Source organism: Catharus ustulatus, chromosome 5, assembly GCF_009819885.2.
Source record: "Catharus ustulatus isolate bCatUst1 chromosome 5, bCatUst1.pri.v2, whole genome shotgun sequence".
In the NCBI taxonomy this organism is placed as follows: Eukaryota; Metazoa; Chordata; class Aves; order Passeriformes; family Turdidae; genus Catharus; species Catharus ustulatus.
The window spans coordinates 8,750,961-8,770,489 of NC_046225.1; positions in this window are offsets into that span (position 1 = coordinate 8,750,961).

Here is a 19,529-nt window from a genome sequence, read left to right on the forward strand (position 1 = left end):
AGGTTCTGCCTGTATGGAAGTTGAGAAAACAACTTTTCTTATTCATACTGGATTCAACTTGGAGCTATGTCATCAAAACGTCATTAACAAAGAAACAATGATGAAGTAGTATTGTCCATGTGATGAATGCTAAATAATGGCTTCCAAAGGAGGAAGGGGATCATTTTCTATTTGGTTTTTTATTTAGTTCTGTTGTTGAAGCAGAAGAAGGACTGCAGGAGGAGTAACTGTGTCTCTCTTTGCATAAACACCTGCCACCTGCCAAGAGCCCAGTGTGACAAGTTTTTTCCAGAGGTAGAGAGTGTACAGGAACAGAAATCAGCAGGGCTGGACCCCTCTGACCTCAGCAGGGTGTGAACAACCCTGCTATGAAGGGAACAAAGGCCAGACAGGAACTGGGGAGCTCAGCAATGCAATGGAACACCAAATCATGGGCAAACACAGCTGCTTTTGATATGTACAGCACGTTTAAATCTAGTCTTGTCTGTTCAGAATTATATTTGTATGACATAAATAAATGTAACCTGTACCTGGCTTGCTAGTCCATGATTTCTTTGTAGGTGCATTTTACCAGCATAGTCTCTGTGATATATTTACTTGTTCAGTAGTGATTGCTTTTAGAATAAGTGTAAATGAAATCCAAAAACATATTTTTTGAGATTAGTTCAGTCATTTTGAGCTTCCTTGTTTCACAGGTGTTGAAGACTGCACTTCCTTACAGAGTGCTGCACCAAGAATCCTCAGCCAAGCTTTGAACCTTCGTGAGTGAGAAGCCAGGTAATTCTTATTTATTTGATGATTTCTCTACAATTCCAACAGCGCTGTTTGTTCTTATTAACCCATGATAATGGAAAGCTGAGCTCCTACCAGATCATCTTATACAGACTGTTCTTCCTTCCAGTTGTGAAGGATCCTCAAATGTGGATGAGGAAAACAAAGCAAAACAAAGCTCAAACCTTCTCTTGTCTTCTTTCCAGCAAATTCTGTTAGTCACTTTAAAGATAATTTTTTATCCATCTCTCCCAAGGCTGTCCCCATTCCCTTTCTTCTTAGAAAAGAAAAAAGAGCTTTTTCTCCCCGTTAGTATGTGCTAAGGTAGATACAGAGTGATATTTTTTTGTCCATGATATAGGATTTTATGCTGTTAGAGGTCATGAATTACATATTGAGTTTATGCTCACTCAATAAAGGTCATTTTCTCACTCTTGCTTCACATCTCTAAAAAGCACCTTTGATCATTAAATTCTCTTTGATCAACTAGAGCAAAATCTTCAGAGCTGTGCTAAATTGTTCACGTTGTGTAAAATCCTTACTTTACAGAAAGATTCTCTTTTCTGCTCCTTAATAGTATTATTATCAGTGAACTCTCTTGTTGATTTATTATTTATTAGCAGAACAGTCACCTTAATCATTATTATTTCCTCTACTATTGAATGTAGTTCTCTCTGCTATCCCTTATTCCTGATGTGCTATTGAGGATTCTGTGCTGCATTTTTATTGAAAACTTTAGTCTCCCATGACTGGCTTCAACTATCTCTCAGTATGTGTTCTTACACATTATTAGAAGTCACTAGTTTGGATTCCAGCAGCTTCATGCACAAAGAACAAACAGAGTTTTGATCTGAATAACCTTTTTGCACCCAAATGACACCAAAGGAAGAAAAAAGCCCAGAAAGCAAACCTCTGTTTTTTCACAGTAGCAGCATGCACAGAGTCTAACAAAAGTGATAAGTAACTGCTTGGTTAAACCAGCAACAGTGATGCTGAGAGTGATATTTTGCTTAAATTACTGAACTGGGCTTTCTATCTTGTCAAGTAGAGAGGGCACATGCATAGTATTCACTTACTAGTAGGTTATGTAGCCCCACATTGTTCAGATCAATCAAACCTTTATTTATGGGATGATCACAGTGAATATCTGAAAAGGCTGAGCTGTAGAACTCCACAGCTCAGTACACAGTGCCTACAGTTTGCATTAAATTGCCAGGGGTTTCTAACAGCTTCACATTCTTTTGGTCTGGTTTTCAGGGAATCCTACAAAATTCTTTGTAAGATGTGTTTTTCCATTTACTGTGCAAATGAAGAAAAAAGTGTATCCAAAATTTTCACTCAAATTTGTAATCTCATTATGAAAAAGAGTTGGACAGAAGTAATTATAATGTATTAATTACAGCTATTTCATTTCTCATTAGCTCTTTCAGTTCTGTTAGAGATAGCATTCTTCCTGAGGACTTGCTGATTCATAACACACAGAAACACAAATATTATTAGATTTTGCATTTATTAAATGTTCTTCCCCTAAGAAGTGCAGTACATTTTAATTGAATAACACATATCACTTAAATGCAATGAATGTTCTCCTAGGGAAAATTAAGTCATCAGTCTAATTATCAAAAACATACAGTAAATTCACGAATACAAGCCGCACTGATTATAAGCCGCATCTCTGGGTCTTGGCAAACATTTCGGTTTTTGTCCATAAATAAGCCGCACCCGAATATAAGCCGCTTTGTCGTTCGCAGCGAGGACCTGCGTGCAATTAGTAACAGAACCGCGGGAGGGCGGGGTTTACTGGCTGAGCTAAGGCTGTGCAGGCTCGGCCCGCTAGGGGCCGCTGACAGGGCCAGATGGCCCAGCCCGGTGCTGCCGCTCGGGGCCGGCCGCCGCTGCCACTGGGCTCGGTCACCCCGGGTCGGCGCTGCCCCGCGGTGGGAGGCAGGGACGGAGCTTCCCCCGCTCCTACGGCAGCGGCGGCGGGCGGGGACGGAGCTTTCCCGCGCCCGTGGCGCCGGCGGCGGGCAGGGACGGCGTTTCCCCGCTCCTGCCGCGGCGGCGGCGGGGGGGGACAAAGCACCCCGTCGGCTCCCCAAGCCGCGGCAATGGCGGCGCGCGCTTCCCCCCCCTCCCCGGGCCACGGCAATGGCTGCGCGGGGCTCCCGTCGGCTCCCCGGGCCACAGCAATGGCTTCCGCGGGGCTCCCATCGGCTCCCCGAGCCGCAGCAATGGCGGCGCCGGCTTCCCCCCCCCTCCCCGGGCCACGGCAATGGCGGCGCGCGCTTCCCCCCCCTCCCCGGGCCGCAGCAATGGCGGCGCCGGCTTCCGCCCCCCTCCCCGGGCCGCGGCAATGGCGGCCCGGGTCTCCCCCCTCCTCCCCGGGCCGCAGCAATGGCGGCGCGGGTTTCCCCCCCCCTCCCCGGGCCGCGGTAGGGGCGGCCCGGGTCCCCCCTCTCCTCCCCGGGCCGCGGTAGGGGCGGCCCGGGTCCCCCCTCTCCTCCCCGGGCCGCGGCAATGGCGGCGCCGGGCCCCCCCCCGTCTCTCCCCTGGGCTGTGGCAGAGGAGGAAAGAGAGCTCTCCCGCCTCTCTCCCCGCCCCCCGTGCTGCCTACAGGGAGCCAGGCTCCACCCGCGGTGCAACAAAGTAGCGATTTGTAACAATCGCAAAATGCCGACTTTGCAGCTGCTCGGCTCAGCACTCTGGCAGGCACTTCTGAGGTTGTATTAGCCGCTCCTGATTATTAGCCGCATTTCCGGTTTAGGAGCAAAATCTTAGTCAAATTGTTGCGGCTTGTATTCGTGAAATTACTGTAATTAGAACTTCTGGTGTTCTTTTCCCTCCCCTATCGCTGGTCTTTTTCAGGCCAAAGAATCATGTATGCTGTAAAAAAGAACATTCTAAAAAGTTAAAGTGCAATGAATCATGCACTGAAAATTTCTATCACTTAGGTCAACAGCTGGAAATATCTATAATTTTTTCAGTAAATGGTTAAAAGCTGAATTCTGCAGTGATGCCTGGACCTGTGAGTAAAGTGTTTTTATGAATCTCTTCCCCATGGTATGACTGTCTGCCTTCTAAGAACTGTCTTAAATGATGACATCCTTAGGCAAGTAAGACTCTTTCCAATGCTCAGAAATCCTAAGCATCAGCTGCTTGATGTGAAACTTAATGATTTATAATCTAGTTTTAAACTCACTGCAATGGCTGAGTTCAAAGAAATGAGCACAGTATGTGGGTGTCTAACTCAAAAAGTTCTTCAGAGAATAATGTATTTTCTGAAAATGTATAAAATATGTTTTTGTCTTTTCAGTGGAAGTTCATAAATCCACACCTTACATTTTAAAATCATGCGGTAGCCAGTGGCAAACTGAGGAACAGAAATGGAATCTCATCAAATGCCTCCTGTGGCTGCTTTAGGAAGTTTCCCTCTAAAATCAAAGACTGTTTTGTATAATCCAATATATGTAATATTCATACCACAAATTACTAAAATAAAACTGATTATGAATACACTCATTACCCTTTTTTTTTAATTGCTACTCTCTGCATGGACTATTGCTATTTTTTTGGTAGTTCCAGTTTTTCTGAAGTAAGGTGTTAACTGGTGCATTCTTGTTTTATCTTTGCATGGAGAGAGAGGAAGTCTTTCCTCTGACAGGCTGATAGAGTTTATACTGAGGTGGAAAATGTGCCACTGATCACAGAGATATGGCAAACACTCTCAACACACACAGGAATCATTGTGGGGGTTGTAATTTAAGGTCAGTTTGAAGAAAACAGTTTTAAAACAAGCAGAGGGTGAAGAACTTTGTAGTAACTGTAGAAATATAATTTCCATCATAGCCATCATTTATTTTTTATTGTTGCATCACAATTTATACTATTTAAGCATTTAGTCTAGCTGGGGCTGGAGTACTATTTGTGCAATATACTAATGGTAAGAGAACTTAGAGACTTACTTGGGATGAAATCAAAATCAAAAACTATCAAGTAAGAAGATTTATTTATACTGAATTTTTTTAGAAAATTAGAAAATTTCTAAAATTTTAGAAAAAGAATAGAAAAAAAATTAGAAATTAGAAAATGTTTCTAGTTTAGTTTTCCTCTGATAATTATGAGCGTTCTTTCCCCTGATTTTTATTGCTTTGGTCCTGTGCTATGACAGTTTAAATTCCGTAATCACTTGTTTTCTTTAGCCGCCTTCCAGTTATTTAAAATAACATTTATTATCTCTTCCTTTAAATGGACTAATTAAGTCTTTATTCTTCATAGGTCTTTCTTTCCAATCACTACACTTTTCAAGCAACAAAGACATCAGTCTTACCCTTAAAATGTTTATGTAGCAATACTGTAGTACAAAAATAGAGAACCAAATTTTCTTATTAGAAACAGTTTGTTAGTGAGTTTTCCTTAGTAGTAATTATCTTCTTCAGCTGCTAAAAGAGACCACACTGCACAAGTCTGCACTCTTGTGGGGATGAAAAAAGGGAGAACAATGTTATGTCCTGAAAAAATAAAATAGGTGTCAATAGAAAACTGCACCAGAGAAACCGTGGCATGTCCTTGTCTTCAGAATCATGTTTAGAAAAGGTTGCACAGCCCCTGCAGAGTTGTTCTCTTTATGAACAGTGATTTAGTTAGGCTGGACTGGATCATGGGCAGCTCCATTCTGAACCACCAGAGAATACAAAATGGTTTTCTACTTCCTTTTTTTGGGGGGAATGGGAAATTTGTTGGGAAAAATGGGAATTTTGGGTAAAATTGGGAATTTTGGGGGATTGTTGGGTGGGGAGTTGGGATTTTTGGGGAAATTATGGGTAAAAATTGGGAATTTGGGGGGAAATTGGGGAAAGATTGGGATTTGGGGGGGGGGGTTGGGGGGAAAATGAAGAATTTGGGGTGAAAATTGGGGTTTTTTTTGAAAATGTAATCACACTGATTTCTCTTCCCAGCCTGCACCATGTTTGGAGCACAGCCTGCAAATTCCACCACAGTTGTGCAGTTGCTCAGAGGGATCAATGGTACAAGACGTTTTGTTATACACTTACCAAATCTCCTGGGCTACTTAGCAAATTAATTACTCTTATCTGCACAAACAATTTTTCTCCTGAAAGATATTTCATAAATACCTTTCATGTCCCTGCAGACCTTTTGTTTTATTTCTTCTCTGATTAAAGCTTGTAATGCAATGTTTATTTTATCGTTTTTCCTTTTAAGTTTTTGACTAGAGATTTTAAGCCTTCAAAAGGCAACTTCAGTTCCTACAGGTATACTGTGGATGAAAATAACTCCCTCCAGATCTTCTCCCCACGTCCTTAGACCTTTTTAACAATGTGAACATCTCTCCTTATATAATATATTCAATGGTTATGCCAATACACCAGTTGAAACAGATTTTTTTTCCTTTTTGTTATTGTTGTTGTTGTTGATGAAGATAACTTGTATTTACAAGTATTGTAACTTGTATTTACTTGTTTTGTTTCAGAAGTAAGAACATAGTCCTGGGATTTAATGTGGGTTTTTTTATTGTTTGGGTTTTTGTTTGTGTTTTGTTTGTTTTTCGGGTTTTTTTGGGTTTTTTTAAAATATTTCTATGCAGTTTACAGACACTCCTACATGGAGAAAAGCAATTAAAATTTCCTTAAAAAAAAAAAATTCAAAAGTGGGGTTTTCTTGTGCTTTGGTTTTTTTCTACTCCTAGCCTCCACTTCCTGTAGAATGGTAAAACATCTCTTGTAAAAAACATATGAAAGGTTTATATGGGATATCACCCTTACATGCATCTTAGAGTTTATGGGGTTGCCTCAGTCATCATGAAAGCCCCTTTATAATAAGAATATTTACATAACATTTAGATTTTGGTAATATTTAGATCGAGACATTGTAATAAACTGTTTTAAACACAGAAGACCAAAGGAATCTAAGCCTCAGTGAATAAAAGAGATAATACCCAGAAAGATTCAAAATATACCCAAAAAAACACGATTAAAACCAAATGAGGTTGGGGTTGGTGCCAAAAAAAAGCCTTGGTATATTTTATTTAATAGTAAAAGAGAAAGAAAGAAAGAAAGAGAGAGAAGAAGAGGAAGGAAGGAAGGAAAAAGAGAAAGAAAGAAAGAAAGAAAGAAAGAAAGAAAGGAAAGAAAGGAAAGAAAGAAAAGAAAGAAAAGAAAGAAAAGAAAGAAAAGAAAGAAAAGAAAGAAAAGAAAGAAAAGAAAGAAAAGAAAGAAAAGAAAGAAAGAAAGAAAGAAAGAAAGAAAGGAAAGAAAGGAAAGAAAGAAAGCTTTTTTCACTACACGCCCAAAACCTCTCCTCCTTCTCCCTTTGGTGTGAGGGTCTGTGCAGCCTGGCAGTTGACAGCCCTGGGCTTGGTCTCCACCCCAAAGCTTGATCTCTGTGTGAATGTTTTCTTATCCTCATCAACAAGTAGTCCAGGGCCTCATTCAGGATTTTGGTGGTTTTCTCTGCAGCTTTTGTACAGATTTTGCTCTAATAGGCACAGGTCCTTCATGAAGATGTTTAAGCCATAAATTATAACCTTCAGTATCTGACAGACATTTATAACCATGGGGTGCATTTCATGTAATTTGTACAGAGAAGTGCAGATGCAACTCAGCTCCAAATCACTCTCAAGATGGAAAAGATAAATCTGTCTCTTCTTTCTTAGGAGTTTCACTGGTCAGGGTCAGATTTAATTTTCAATAGAGCCTCAGCTATAGCCCTTGAGGCAAAGACTGTCAAAAGGTATGCACTACCTGAGTACAAGTTTAAACTACTCTTGCTTTCCAGACAGCCCTGCCTTCTCCAATTTCCCTCTAGGTAGAGAAGTCTGCTGCTTTTGACTGTTTCAGTCTTCCCCAGAGGACTTTCTGCAGGACCTTCCTGTAATCAGATTTATGTCAGTATAGGGAAACTGCAGAAAGAATGTGAAATATAAAACAACTTATAGCAAGAGATGCTCTCTAATTAACAACAAATATTTCAATTAAAGATTAGATATGTCATGAAACCACTCAGCCAGCACCTTAATAGGAAAGTACATGGCCTAAATAGAAATAGTGATGGTTTATAGTTATTATCTGTGCCCTATTTTGCAACTACTAAGGAAAAGTTAATGCTTATCTACCAATCCATACTGAAACATTCTGAAATGCTGAGTGCATCCTCTCTACGTACTCTTCAGAAGCAACTTGCATTGACATCTCTTGGAAATTTGATATAAATCTAGGTCAAGGAGCTAAAACACGTACCAGAAATCAATGAGAAATTATTATCTACCGTTGAATTTGAGGTTTTAAGTGTTCCCATTACAGCAGTATCAAACCACTTCAAGTTCAATCACAGAGTTGTGAGATGCTTAAAAGTACTGAGATGGAAAGGACAAGCTTGGCAAGCCTGGATTCCAACTCCTGTGCCAACTGCAGCATCACTGCTTGGCCAGCCCACCTCTCTCTCTGGCTGTCCTGCTCTCTGTGGTCCCACAGCACACACACACACACATCTGAATCCATTCCTTTGCAGGGTTTAGCTCTCACCAGGCAGCATCCTGAGTAACATCAGAAATGGGAGAGGTGCACAAAGAAGTGACAGATGTCAGGAGAAGCTAGCATTTAATACCAGGGTGTGAATCGGGTGGAGGAATAAAAAAACAACCCTTTTGTTTGGCTAATTTCCAATTACTTTATTATTACTTTATTCAATTTGTACTGCTACAACTAAAAAACTTAGATCATGATTAGTGTACTTACAGAAATTGTTCTGTCCCAGGAAATAGACACTTTCCAGAAAGACAAGAAATGTCATTGATTAGCAGATTTGCTCTGTCAGATGAATGTTCTGCTTGCTTTGAGCTTTTCCAAGAGTTTATGTAATATAATCAGAATACTCAAATTAAATAATCTTCTCTGAAACTACCTTATATATGATATCCAGATGAAACACTTAAAACTGTTCATAGGAAACTTCTCATGTGTGTCTACAACTGAAATTCAGCTTTACAGAACAACACAGACAGCAAAAACATTTCTCTTGGGATTGAGAATCTTGGGGAAATATATTCAAAAGCTTTGCAACTGGTGAGGTCTCATAAGAACATCAGAAAAACAAGAACAAGATTTAAAAATTCTCCCTGATCCCTAATCTTTTCAGTATAACTAAAATTATATACCAAACCGATATTGAGAAACTGCAACCATAGAACTGACACAAATGTCAAACTTCACCAAAACCGTACTTTCATCTTTTTCTTGACATATTAATATTTTTTAACAAGTAGATGATGTAAATTTATAACTGGTTATAAGTATTACTGTGTGAAAATAGCTGAGGAGATAGTTGGGAATCTGTCTGTATACTATAAGATTAATTAACTCATTGAAGCATACTTTATTATCTATGAAAAAATTAATGTAGCTATAGAAAAGAAGCCTTACATAATAAAAGGCTAACAACCTTCAGGGTCTCCATTCACCATAAAACTAATTTCACACCTAGTCTATTATGTAATGTGCTATGAAAATACTCTTTGCTTCAAGATATGTTTATATTAGTTTGGACCACATAAAAGTTGTGTTCAATTCTATACAAATCATCCATAGAATAATTTTATAAACAGTGAAACAATGATGTATAGCTTTTGTTTCACAAACTGGAAGCTTACATGATTAGTGTAAAGAAAAGAAAGAGCGTAACAACTTTTTTCTCCAATATCCAAATATTTGCCATAACTGCCGATAGGCACTGAAAATATTTGGATTTTTTTATGATTTACATGTTTGGATGAATATTTCCAAGATAGATGTAACAATGAATGATTATTTAAAATTATATTGTTAAAGGTAATCAAAAGAAAAGAGCAGAAGTAAAGGTTATTCAATGAAGCTGAAAAAAAACCAGACTGTATGAAGCATCTTTTTTCTTTTAAAATTCTGTTTTGTCTCAGCTGGAAAACAAACAAACAAGCAAAAAAAGTCAAATAGGTAATGAAAGCAAACAGCAGGATCTAGTGGCTGCTGAGTTGAATAGAAATACTTCTGAACCACACTCAAATCCAGACCATACCTGTGAATTGGAAAGGCTGATTTCTTTTTCAATCATTTCTTCAACAATATGCAGTGAACCCCAAGTAGGAGCAAACTGATCTGGAATATGTCCAACCAATTGCAGTCATTCAAAGTTTCTTAGCTTTAAATGAGTTTGCTGTTCTTACTAATGGCTATTTCAATCCACTTCAAGTAATTCCAAAATTGTGATTCATGCTTTCTCTGTCTCAAATTCTTCATTACCAGTCATCTGGTCATGAAGAAAAGTTCAGGAAATACACAAATATCTGTTGTCGTGGTTTGTTGTTTGTTTTCTCAGTAATTCTACTTGCTTAAGAGGGAATACTTCGGAAGAAAGATTAATTTAGAATATATGCTACCCATTTCTAAACTAAAAGCTATTTTTTCTAAGCCAATAATGTCTTTTAACATATTATTCAAAGGAGATAAGCATTTCTTTACAGCTAGACCAATAAAAAAACCAAAGAGATGTAGAATATATTTATAATACATTCAAAACTTCAATTGCACACTCATTGAAATTCTTGCATTATAGACAGAAAAGAAATAATTTAACTGCAAACTTTTTTTTTGCCAGCAGCTAATGGATAGCAACAGCGTATGTGGAAAATAAAATGAATTTTCATTTTAAGAATTGATCTTTATATATTCATATCTATATATTCATACCATAAAAGATCTTTTTATGACTGACATGCCACTATAATGCCAAATTTACATTACTTATATATCCAAATATTCTGTGTTTGAAGTATATAAACAAGACAATAGACATTATCTTCTCTAAGCACTTTAAAGAAAAAAACCTGCAACATATAAAAAAAATTATGACTTTTTATCACATTTTACTATCTTGCAACAAAATCCTGCTTCTTAAAGATTAAGAATCCCATGCCTTATCACAAATAACTTTTCAAAAGTTCTAGTAATACATATGGGACTCCAGTTATCTGGAATTGGGAACTATCCATGTTTTCTATGATCTGTGATAAGATAAAATGTACTGCAAAAGATGTCTTCTTTCTTTTATATCCAAACCCCCTTTGCTTTTCATAAGACTTTATAAAAAGCTGCTCTATTTGGGAGAGGAAAAAAAAAAAAAAAAGAGTACTTTCAGCATTTTTTAGCCATCAGCTATATTTTAACATATTTATAACAACATACACACAGAAGACACACTGAATATAAATGTTTCTGGTGATTAATGTACTGTAAGTCTAAGTTTTATTATCAGATTTTGCAAAGAAAAAATGTTTGACAACAATCTTTATTCAGCAAACTTTCAACAGCATTGCTGCATATGCTGCCTCAGCTCTGTGTCCTCTTTGAAGGTCATATGAAAATTATAAAGCATAAACTCAAAGAGAATCAGAATTCTGACATTAAAAAAAAAAGTAAACATACTATGAGAAGCATCACATGAACAATATTCAACAAAGAAATCTCTGCTTGACTGAGAATTGCAATTTGAAGCAAGGGCAAAGAATAAGCTCTTCTTAGCAAAGTCTATAGAGAATGCAAGATAATCATCCAATATACTTGAGATAGATTTTTATCACTGTAACTGGTCCCACATCAGAGTTTTTGAGAGGAATAGAAAGCATATCTTGCAACAGTAACATTTACCAAAATCAATTCTAAAGTTTTCTTGTCACTGCCTGTTGACCTTCAGCACAGCTTTGTATTATTACCAGCAAGAAGAGAGCTAGGAATTCACAAGTGGATGATTGTGATTAGGGAACAAAGCACAAAGGATGCCTTCATCTGTGATTTGCCAGTCACACTGGGAGCCCTCCAAGAAAATGAAATTTTCTGACTTCATGAGCAGAAACTTTTTTGTGATGTCACCACAGCGCCATGAAGAGCAGTCTTGAGCTTGTAGTTTGGTTATGTGACTTTCACCTGAACTGGCTTGACACTCTAAAACTCTCACCTGTTCAGGTGCAGTAGCATAAATACAACCATGAGATTTAATCATGAAAAACAAAATTTTCACTGGAAAACCTTTATGGACACACTAAATTTTTATATGTCAGACAGCTCACAAAAGTGAATGGCATTTCTAATGCAATTAAACTAAATATAAACACACAAACTGATCTAAAATCCAACCACCAAGAAGAAAAAAAAATGGCATATATTGTTGACAATTTGTGAACAATGCAATAGAGTCTGTCAATGTTAGTCTTGTCATTTTTGACTGAAAAATTAATTATTCTCTTCCTGCTAATAGATAGCTTCTTGGGAATATTCAGCTAAAATTCTAAGATTCTATTTTTTTTTTCTTCCAAATCTGAATATTACAATCTTTCAAAGAGAGATTTCTTGAAAGTTTAATCATGAACTCTTCAAGAAAGAAAGAAATCAGATGGTTTTAAGGTATTTTTACTTGATAACCAAAATACAAAATCTTTTTATTGTTGTGATAAATGTTGGCCTGTGACTAACAAGTTGTTATAAATACATACCTTCTTAATTTCACATATTTTCATTGCAATTGTTCAATATCATATTTTAAAACCAAATAATTTTATTTCCCATATTTTATTATATTATCTAAATATGTTAAAACCCACTTCATTTATTGCTACATAAGATCGACAGAAGTACCATTCTTCACTGTACATTTTAACTTTTATGTTTTCTATGGGTTTCCATTTTTTGCCTTGAATGTATTATCTTTTGCAAAATTTAACACAGTTCTTCTATGAGTCTTTCTTAATCTTACAGTTTTTCAAAGGATGTTTCAGCAACGCAGTTACCATACAGTGGAAAATTGACATCTCAGAAGTAATGGTAAGTCTCTCTATAGTGGGGTCAAAAGGCAGTGGGAGACTGGATTTCTCATCAAAGTTTTATTTTCAGGTGAGGGCAGAAGTTTTGAGAATCACTTTTCTTGCATCCAGAAAACTACTGTCCTTGACAGAATATAGATTCTTTATTAATTGTATCAGCAGTAAAGAATTTTTTTTCCCTCAAATTTTGGAAAAAAAAAAAAAAAAAGAAAAAGAAAAAAAAATAAAGCGTTGGGGGTTAAATCTATTTCTATAAACTCATTGACTTCTTGATTGGGCACATAAAGTTCACTCAAATATATTGTTCACTCAAATACCCAATGAGTCATTGGCAGAGACAGGACTACATGCAGAAGTTCTGAAGATTCTCAGGTTTCTTTACTTTCTCAGTTCTCAGATTTCTTTACTTTCTTCCAGATAAGGTTGACACTTTCTTTGAAGTCCAGCAAAAATGCATTTCAAAAGTATTGCTACATTGAAACTAGGCATGGGAAAGAAAATAAAGTGCAGTTGGGAATAATTTTTGCTATATAAAACATTCTAGAGATTTGAGATCCTAAGGATACATGGAGGAAGCATATTATTTGTCTTCTATATTCCTCTGTCACTCACTCCTTCTGATGGGAATGAGAATTTTTTTTGAAATCCAAGAAATTCTGGTCCTATCTTTGCTGTAGTCAAACTCTATTTCTGTTCCTATCATATAGAAAAAGACAGAAGCCATCACCAGCCAGGGATGATGAAAACATGTTCATCAAAATGTATGAAATGCTTCTGGCAAGAAGGTACAAAACATTACAGTCTTACTTATTAAGGAGTGACAGTTCTGCTGTCTCACCAAGATACCACAAATTGGGATACTGTAGCCCTTTCCAACTTTATAAGAATTGTCAACCAACATATAATAATTTTTATATTGTTTTATGTATAAATAATTTATATTTTTATATTACGCTTGAAGAATTAGTGCTTCTTAAGACATGAAACTATTTTAACTGCTATTCTTTCAAAAAAGAAAAGACAAAAAGTAGCTTTCAACTTTATAACTACTTTATGCTGATATTTAGAAAAGTCATCTTACTCTAGTAAAAAAATCCATCTACAACCACATACATGTGAACATTATCTCCCTACTGCAGCTTGGTGAACACACAAGAAAATGTCAGGGAACAAAATGCTGTGAGATACTGAGGAACAACACCATGCCTGTTGTTTTGGACTTCTCCCATTCTCAGGGTTTTATGAGCATTTACAACTTTAAGAGCACTTTGAAAACCATGAGATTCCATGATTTTTTTGGAACAGTTTAGAGAGGTTCCCAAAACCTCTATTTTTTAAAATTAAAAGCTATTTAATTACCAAATTATGTTATTTTTCTTTCATAAGATCTGATATATTCTTTAGAGTAGCTACTTTGTACTCTATAAAGAAGTCAAGTGTACTAAAGCACACGACTAGCAGATGCCTACAAAAACAATATATTCTTCACTGTAATACCAAGAAAGCAGAAATTTCCACAAATTGTGGCAAATCAATAATTTCTATCATAGATTCTACTCTTGGTGCATTTTTAATTGAAATTAGAATTTTTCTAACTTTTCCTTAGAATTTTACCTTTATTAATGAAATAAACAAAATCCAGTAAAAATCCAGTGGCATGATAGACTGGAAAATGGAAATGTACACAGAAATGTAAAATCAGAAGTGTAAGCATCAAAATTCTAAAAATAGGTTATAAAATACATTTGGAACACTAGAACAATGTTTATTCATCTAAGTGGATAGATTACAAAATCCATTTGAAACATTAGAACAATGTTTATTCATCTCAGTGCTGTACATGTAGATGATATTTTACATAATATTCTTCTTTTTTGATTTATTAAAAAATATATTTGAAGTTATTATAAAAAACTTTTTCATACCTACTAGCAGATGGTATAGCAGGCAGCTGGAATCAATACAATTTAATTTTCATTTCCTCTTTCTGCATCTTTCCTTTTATGCTTCAGTATTTTCCTTTTTATGCATTTGTACTGTTTTATCTTGCAATTTAAGAACTTTTTCTTTTTGTTTATTTATTGCATTGTCATAGACCAAGCAAAAGTTGCGCTTACCTAAATCTGCTGCGTCTGCTTTTCAGCATACAAAGAAAGTATTACTTTTCAAACAACGATTTCATACAACACTAATGATCTCCAGTGGCCAATTAGTTTTGAGGTTGATTCTGCTAACAGTTTTGCTGAAGAATGACTTGAATAGTTATTTTAATCGTAATGATGTCTACTTAATAAAAATTCAATGGCAGCAAACACAATTAAAGAGCTTGGGGATGAGTATGTGGTGGTTATAAGAAATGAGTTTCTTCCACAGCCAGGTCCAAGCAAGGCAATGTACTAATAGACACATCACTGCCTCTGTCCACTGACACCTGGTAGCTCACCACAGTTTTTGAGGTAATGGAATAAATGTGCCTGATACATAATGAATAAAATAGCAGCTGGCACTTAGGTCTGTGGAGTGTGAAATGGATATTCCAGGGAGAGTGGCAGAACCATCAGGGGTCTTGCAAAGTTGTGTCTCATAAGTGAGCATTTGTATGGGTGGGAGAGGAATAATAACACCAGAACAGTATTTCAAAAGGGAAAAGAAAAAAAAAAAAGCTTGAAAAAGTTATCTAGAACTGAGGAGATTGTAGCAGGATTTCTACATGTGAAAATCAAATTGTAGATTCTGAAAGATTAAGATAAAACTCAACAAAACAAACAAACAAACAAACAAAAACACCAAAAAACACACACCCAAAAAACCCTCTAAATAAATAAATAAAAAAATAAAAAAAACCCAAAAAACAACCAATCAAACAAAAAACACCCTCAAAAAACAAAAATAAGAGAGAAGACGCCCTAGTAGTTTCTCTAGAGCTACAGAAAGCCAAGACCATTACATACTATTCATATCTAGGCAGACAGGTCTTCCAGGTTTTCTTTAGGTTGTGAACATTGCCTTGAAGAACACATTTCTTCAGCATTTCTGATGGCACAAACCCAAATATAACAGTTTGGGAGGCTGTTTTTTTGTTTTGCTTTGGGTTTTTTCATTTAGTTTTTTTTGTACTTGGGAATCAGATTGAGTGACCAAAGTCCAGTTATACAACTAACAAACAAGATGTTAGTGATATTGTTTTACTTTTAATCTTTTGTTTGCAATTATGCAACTTGATTATTGATTTTAAACTCTGCTATGCAAGCCTCTCCTTTTATATAAGCTGTGTATTTTGCAGGAAAAAAAAAAAAAATTAGATTAGCAATATGGACATCTTGGCTTTCCATAGGGAGAGAAATTTCAAGAAAGATGTGCTGTTGCTCAGAGGGTGATGTTTCATGACCAGAAAACCCTACAAAATGCTTTAGGCCAAGCTACAGGTGGGCACTGCTGCTGGTATGATGCTAATGCTGCTATCATCTGCAAAGGCAGATCCCCAAAATATAATCCACCCCTTGCTCATCTGAGACCCACAGCAATTTTTTAGTAACTGAAACTCTATTATTGTGTTGCATTCACCTCTCTTTCAGGAAGTTTTTATATCCCTCTGTCACTTTGCTCTTTCTTTTTGCAATTGTTCTCTTCTGTGCACCTTTACATTATCCTCCTTTATCATGAATTAAAGGTGGAAAAAAAGCCTCATAGAATAAATCAGGTTGAAAAAGACCTTTAAGATCACTGAATCCAACTATTTTGTGGGTTTTTTTTTTCAGCTGAGGCAAAGCAGATGAATGATGAGTTAACATCTGCTGTGCTCTTCATTGGCAGAAGCTCTGCAAATGATTTGTCTTCCCCTTTGAGGTTGTTCCCATAATGACTCTCTGAGAGATGGGTCATTCAATACATTAAATATTTGGTTAGACAGGCAGAAATGTTATAGGAACAACACAGCAGCTGATATCACTGTTGCAAATGTTCTCCGAAGTGAAGCCCTAGTAAACTGAACTGCCAGCTTCAGATATTGAGCTCTCAGCTTTTTGATTCTTTCATCAAATAACAGGATTCTGTTTACTGTTGTTGGAATTCCAAAACAAATTGATTACCCTTAAAAAATGTTATGTTGGAATATAAACACAGCACATATGAAAAGAGTTTTCTTTCATTATTCTCAATAGTAATTCTTTGCTATGGCATGTACTTAGTAATTAAATAATACTTTTTTTTTTTTCTGATCCACAACTTCAAAAACTGAGGTGAGAAATAGAGCTCCTTGACTTAATTTCAAATTTGTGAGGCCTGACAATACAAAATATATTTACTTTCAAGGCAGAGATGTAAGGGCATGAAAGCATGAGTCACAGAATCGAGTTTCAAACTATGTTGCAGGACTGACTACTGTTATTATTTCTGAAATATTTCTGTCTATCAATTCTTAAAAATTTCTAATCAAGTGAAAAATCTATTTTTCTGTGTGGGAACAACTTTTCTTCTATCAACCTAAACACAGATATGCAATGATCAAATTATCTGATCATTCTTTTTTCCTATCCCTGGGGCAAACTGACCAGTGACAATTACAATAATAACTTCCTGAATATTTGAAGAATTCAGCAGTACTTAATAATTTAGAACAATTGGGTCTTTTGTTTTTGCCATTCACTGGTCAAGTTCTACCGTGGCTAACAGACATGGCTGTTTCTTATATTTAATAATAACTTTAATTTGTGCCCCTCAAGGTGTTTACAACTGAATGTTTCTCAGATTGGTTGGGAACCTTTCTTGTTAGCAAAATGCAGCTTTGCAGGCCCGTAATTCCCTGTGGGCTCACTTCCTTGCTAAGGTAGTGATTTATCTTTTCCCATCTTCACTTTTCTGGGACACCCCACCTTTTGTCCTGTAAAACCCCTCAGAGATAATCAGTAATGGCCCAGTTGTATTTGAGTTATATCTTTATGTACTGTAGGAAGAATGCCAAGAAGCCCTGCCTGTGTAACTAACTTACACAACACTTAACCTGATAGTTCTTTATTTTACTTGGTCACCCTTGTAAAGAGCCCTGTGTAAGACAGCAAGAATGCATTTGCATCTCCAGTGGAAAACAAGTCTATTGGAAATCCAGTAACTGATTTATACTCTGCCATCTGTGCATGCTATTTGATCCTAGGGTTTTTGGATAGCTCTGATAAGGTATTGATTCATGGTGATACACTACTTATTCACTTAGCACCATGATAACTAATCTTGGCACTGCAAGTCCTATCAAAGATGGTTTGGGTTTTTGGGTTCTGTTTGTGTGTGTGTCTTTTTTTCAACCCTGCAGTATGTGCTGCAGAAAACATTGGATATACAAAAGCATAATAAGTCTTTCCATATTCTGCTTATGTAGGGAAGCTGGGGGAAAAAGAAAGATACACACTTTGTACAAGATAGTCAGCACTTAGTTAAAAATACGGAGAATATCTGTCTGCAAGTAATATTGCTTTCAATTGTGAGAAACTCTCACATAAAAAGAAAGTAGAACCTTGATATTTCCCCAGTCACTTATATTTTGAATTATTATGTTTGTATAAGGACAGTTAAATTAATATTTCTTTTTTTTCATTTTTGTACCTTCTTGCTTATATGATTCTTATGGCTTCTTAATTTTTATTCATTTGGAATAAAATGTTTAAAAGATTTCATTTCAGGCTTGCTTTCTGCTTTCTTTTCATTGTCCTCTAATTGCTGCTACAGTACCACCAGCACAGAAAACAAACAATATGTTTTAGGTTCTTTCAGAGGATCTCTGTACCAGCCTACTGATTTTTCTTTGGTGCTGAATCTGTAAGGATGTGCTTCATCTTCACTGTTTTCCAGTAAATATTTCAAGATTTCTAGCATAGCTATTAGAATGTTTTGTTCACATGAATTGCTAATGTTTATGCTGTTGTCTTTCAAGGCTCTTCGAAGCAACCCAAAGTGGCCTTGGGGTGTATTACAATGAAATAATGGTAAGACTGAGAAAGAATTGTATGCAGGGGGAGTAATAAAGCAACATCATAACTTTGACCAAATCCCTTCAGGGCAGCATGCCTTAATTCATAAGTATTGAGCAAGCACAGATGCAGCAGAGCAGATTGTTAGAGACAAGAAAATTTGGAAATTTAAGTTCACAAAGCTTTGCATATATGGATGACAGGCTATAAAAGCAAAGCCAATTTAATGTCTCATTGCAACAGCATCTTTCTACCTTGCTGAGAAGCAGAACAGGCTGTAATAAAGGAAGAAAGGTCGCAGAGAGAGGCGCCCTGTACTAACTCTAATGCGAAGAACGAGAATCTTTGTGAGAATTCAAGCCTCGACTCTCTCTGCTCCTCACATGTTAGATGATCTGGAAGGAACAGAATAAATAACCAATGAGGAAAGGTTAATAACAGGTTTCAAAACCCCATCAAGTCAAAAATCAAAAGTTGAGCAAAGTAGACATAAAAAACAGAGATAAAGCCAAGCATATTTAGAAACTGGAGCAGTAGTGCATTACTGAAGATGATTCAGGCAAGAAAATACTAACTGTATTGCTGTCTGAAATATGTGTGTTCACTCCAGGGTTATTTTATCATTCAAAGGACTATGTACATTAAAAAAAACATGTCTGTAGACATTTGCAGTCAAAGAAGAGGATGAGTCCTTGATATTAATGCATTAATGTATGCTAGGTAACATAATGTTCCATGATCACGTAATGAAAGAGTATTTAGAAGAGGCACATGGAAAAGGGCACAATACAACGAGCTGATAGAACCTTAAATGAGGAGAAAATTCTCTGCTGGCAGAAGCTGGCACTATGCCTGGTACATCAAAGAAGCTGAATCAATCAGTAGAGAACCTGATCCCGAGTAACCCAATTTTAATTCTGCTAAACAGAATGGGGTTT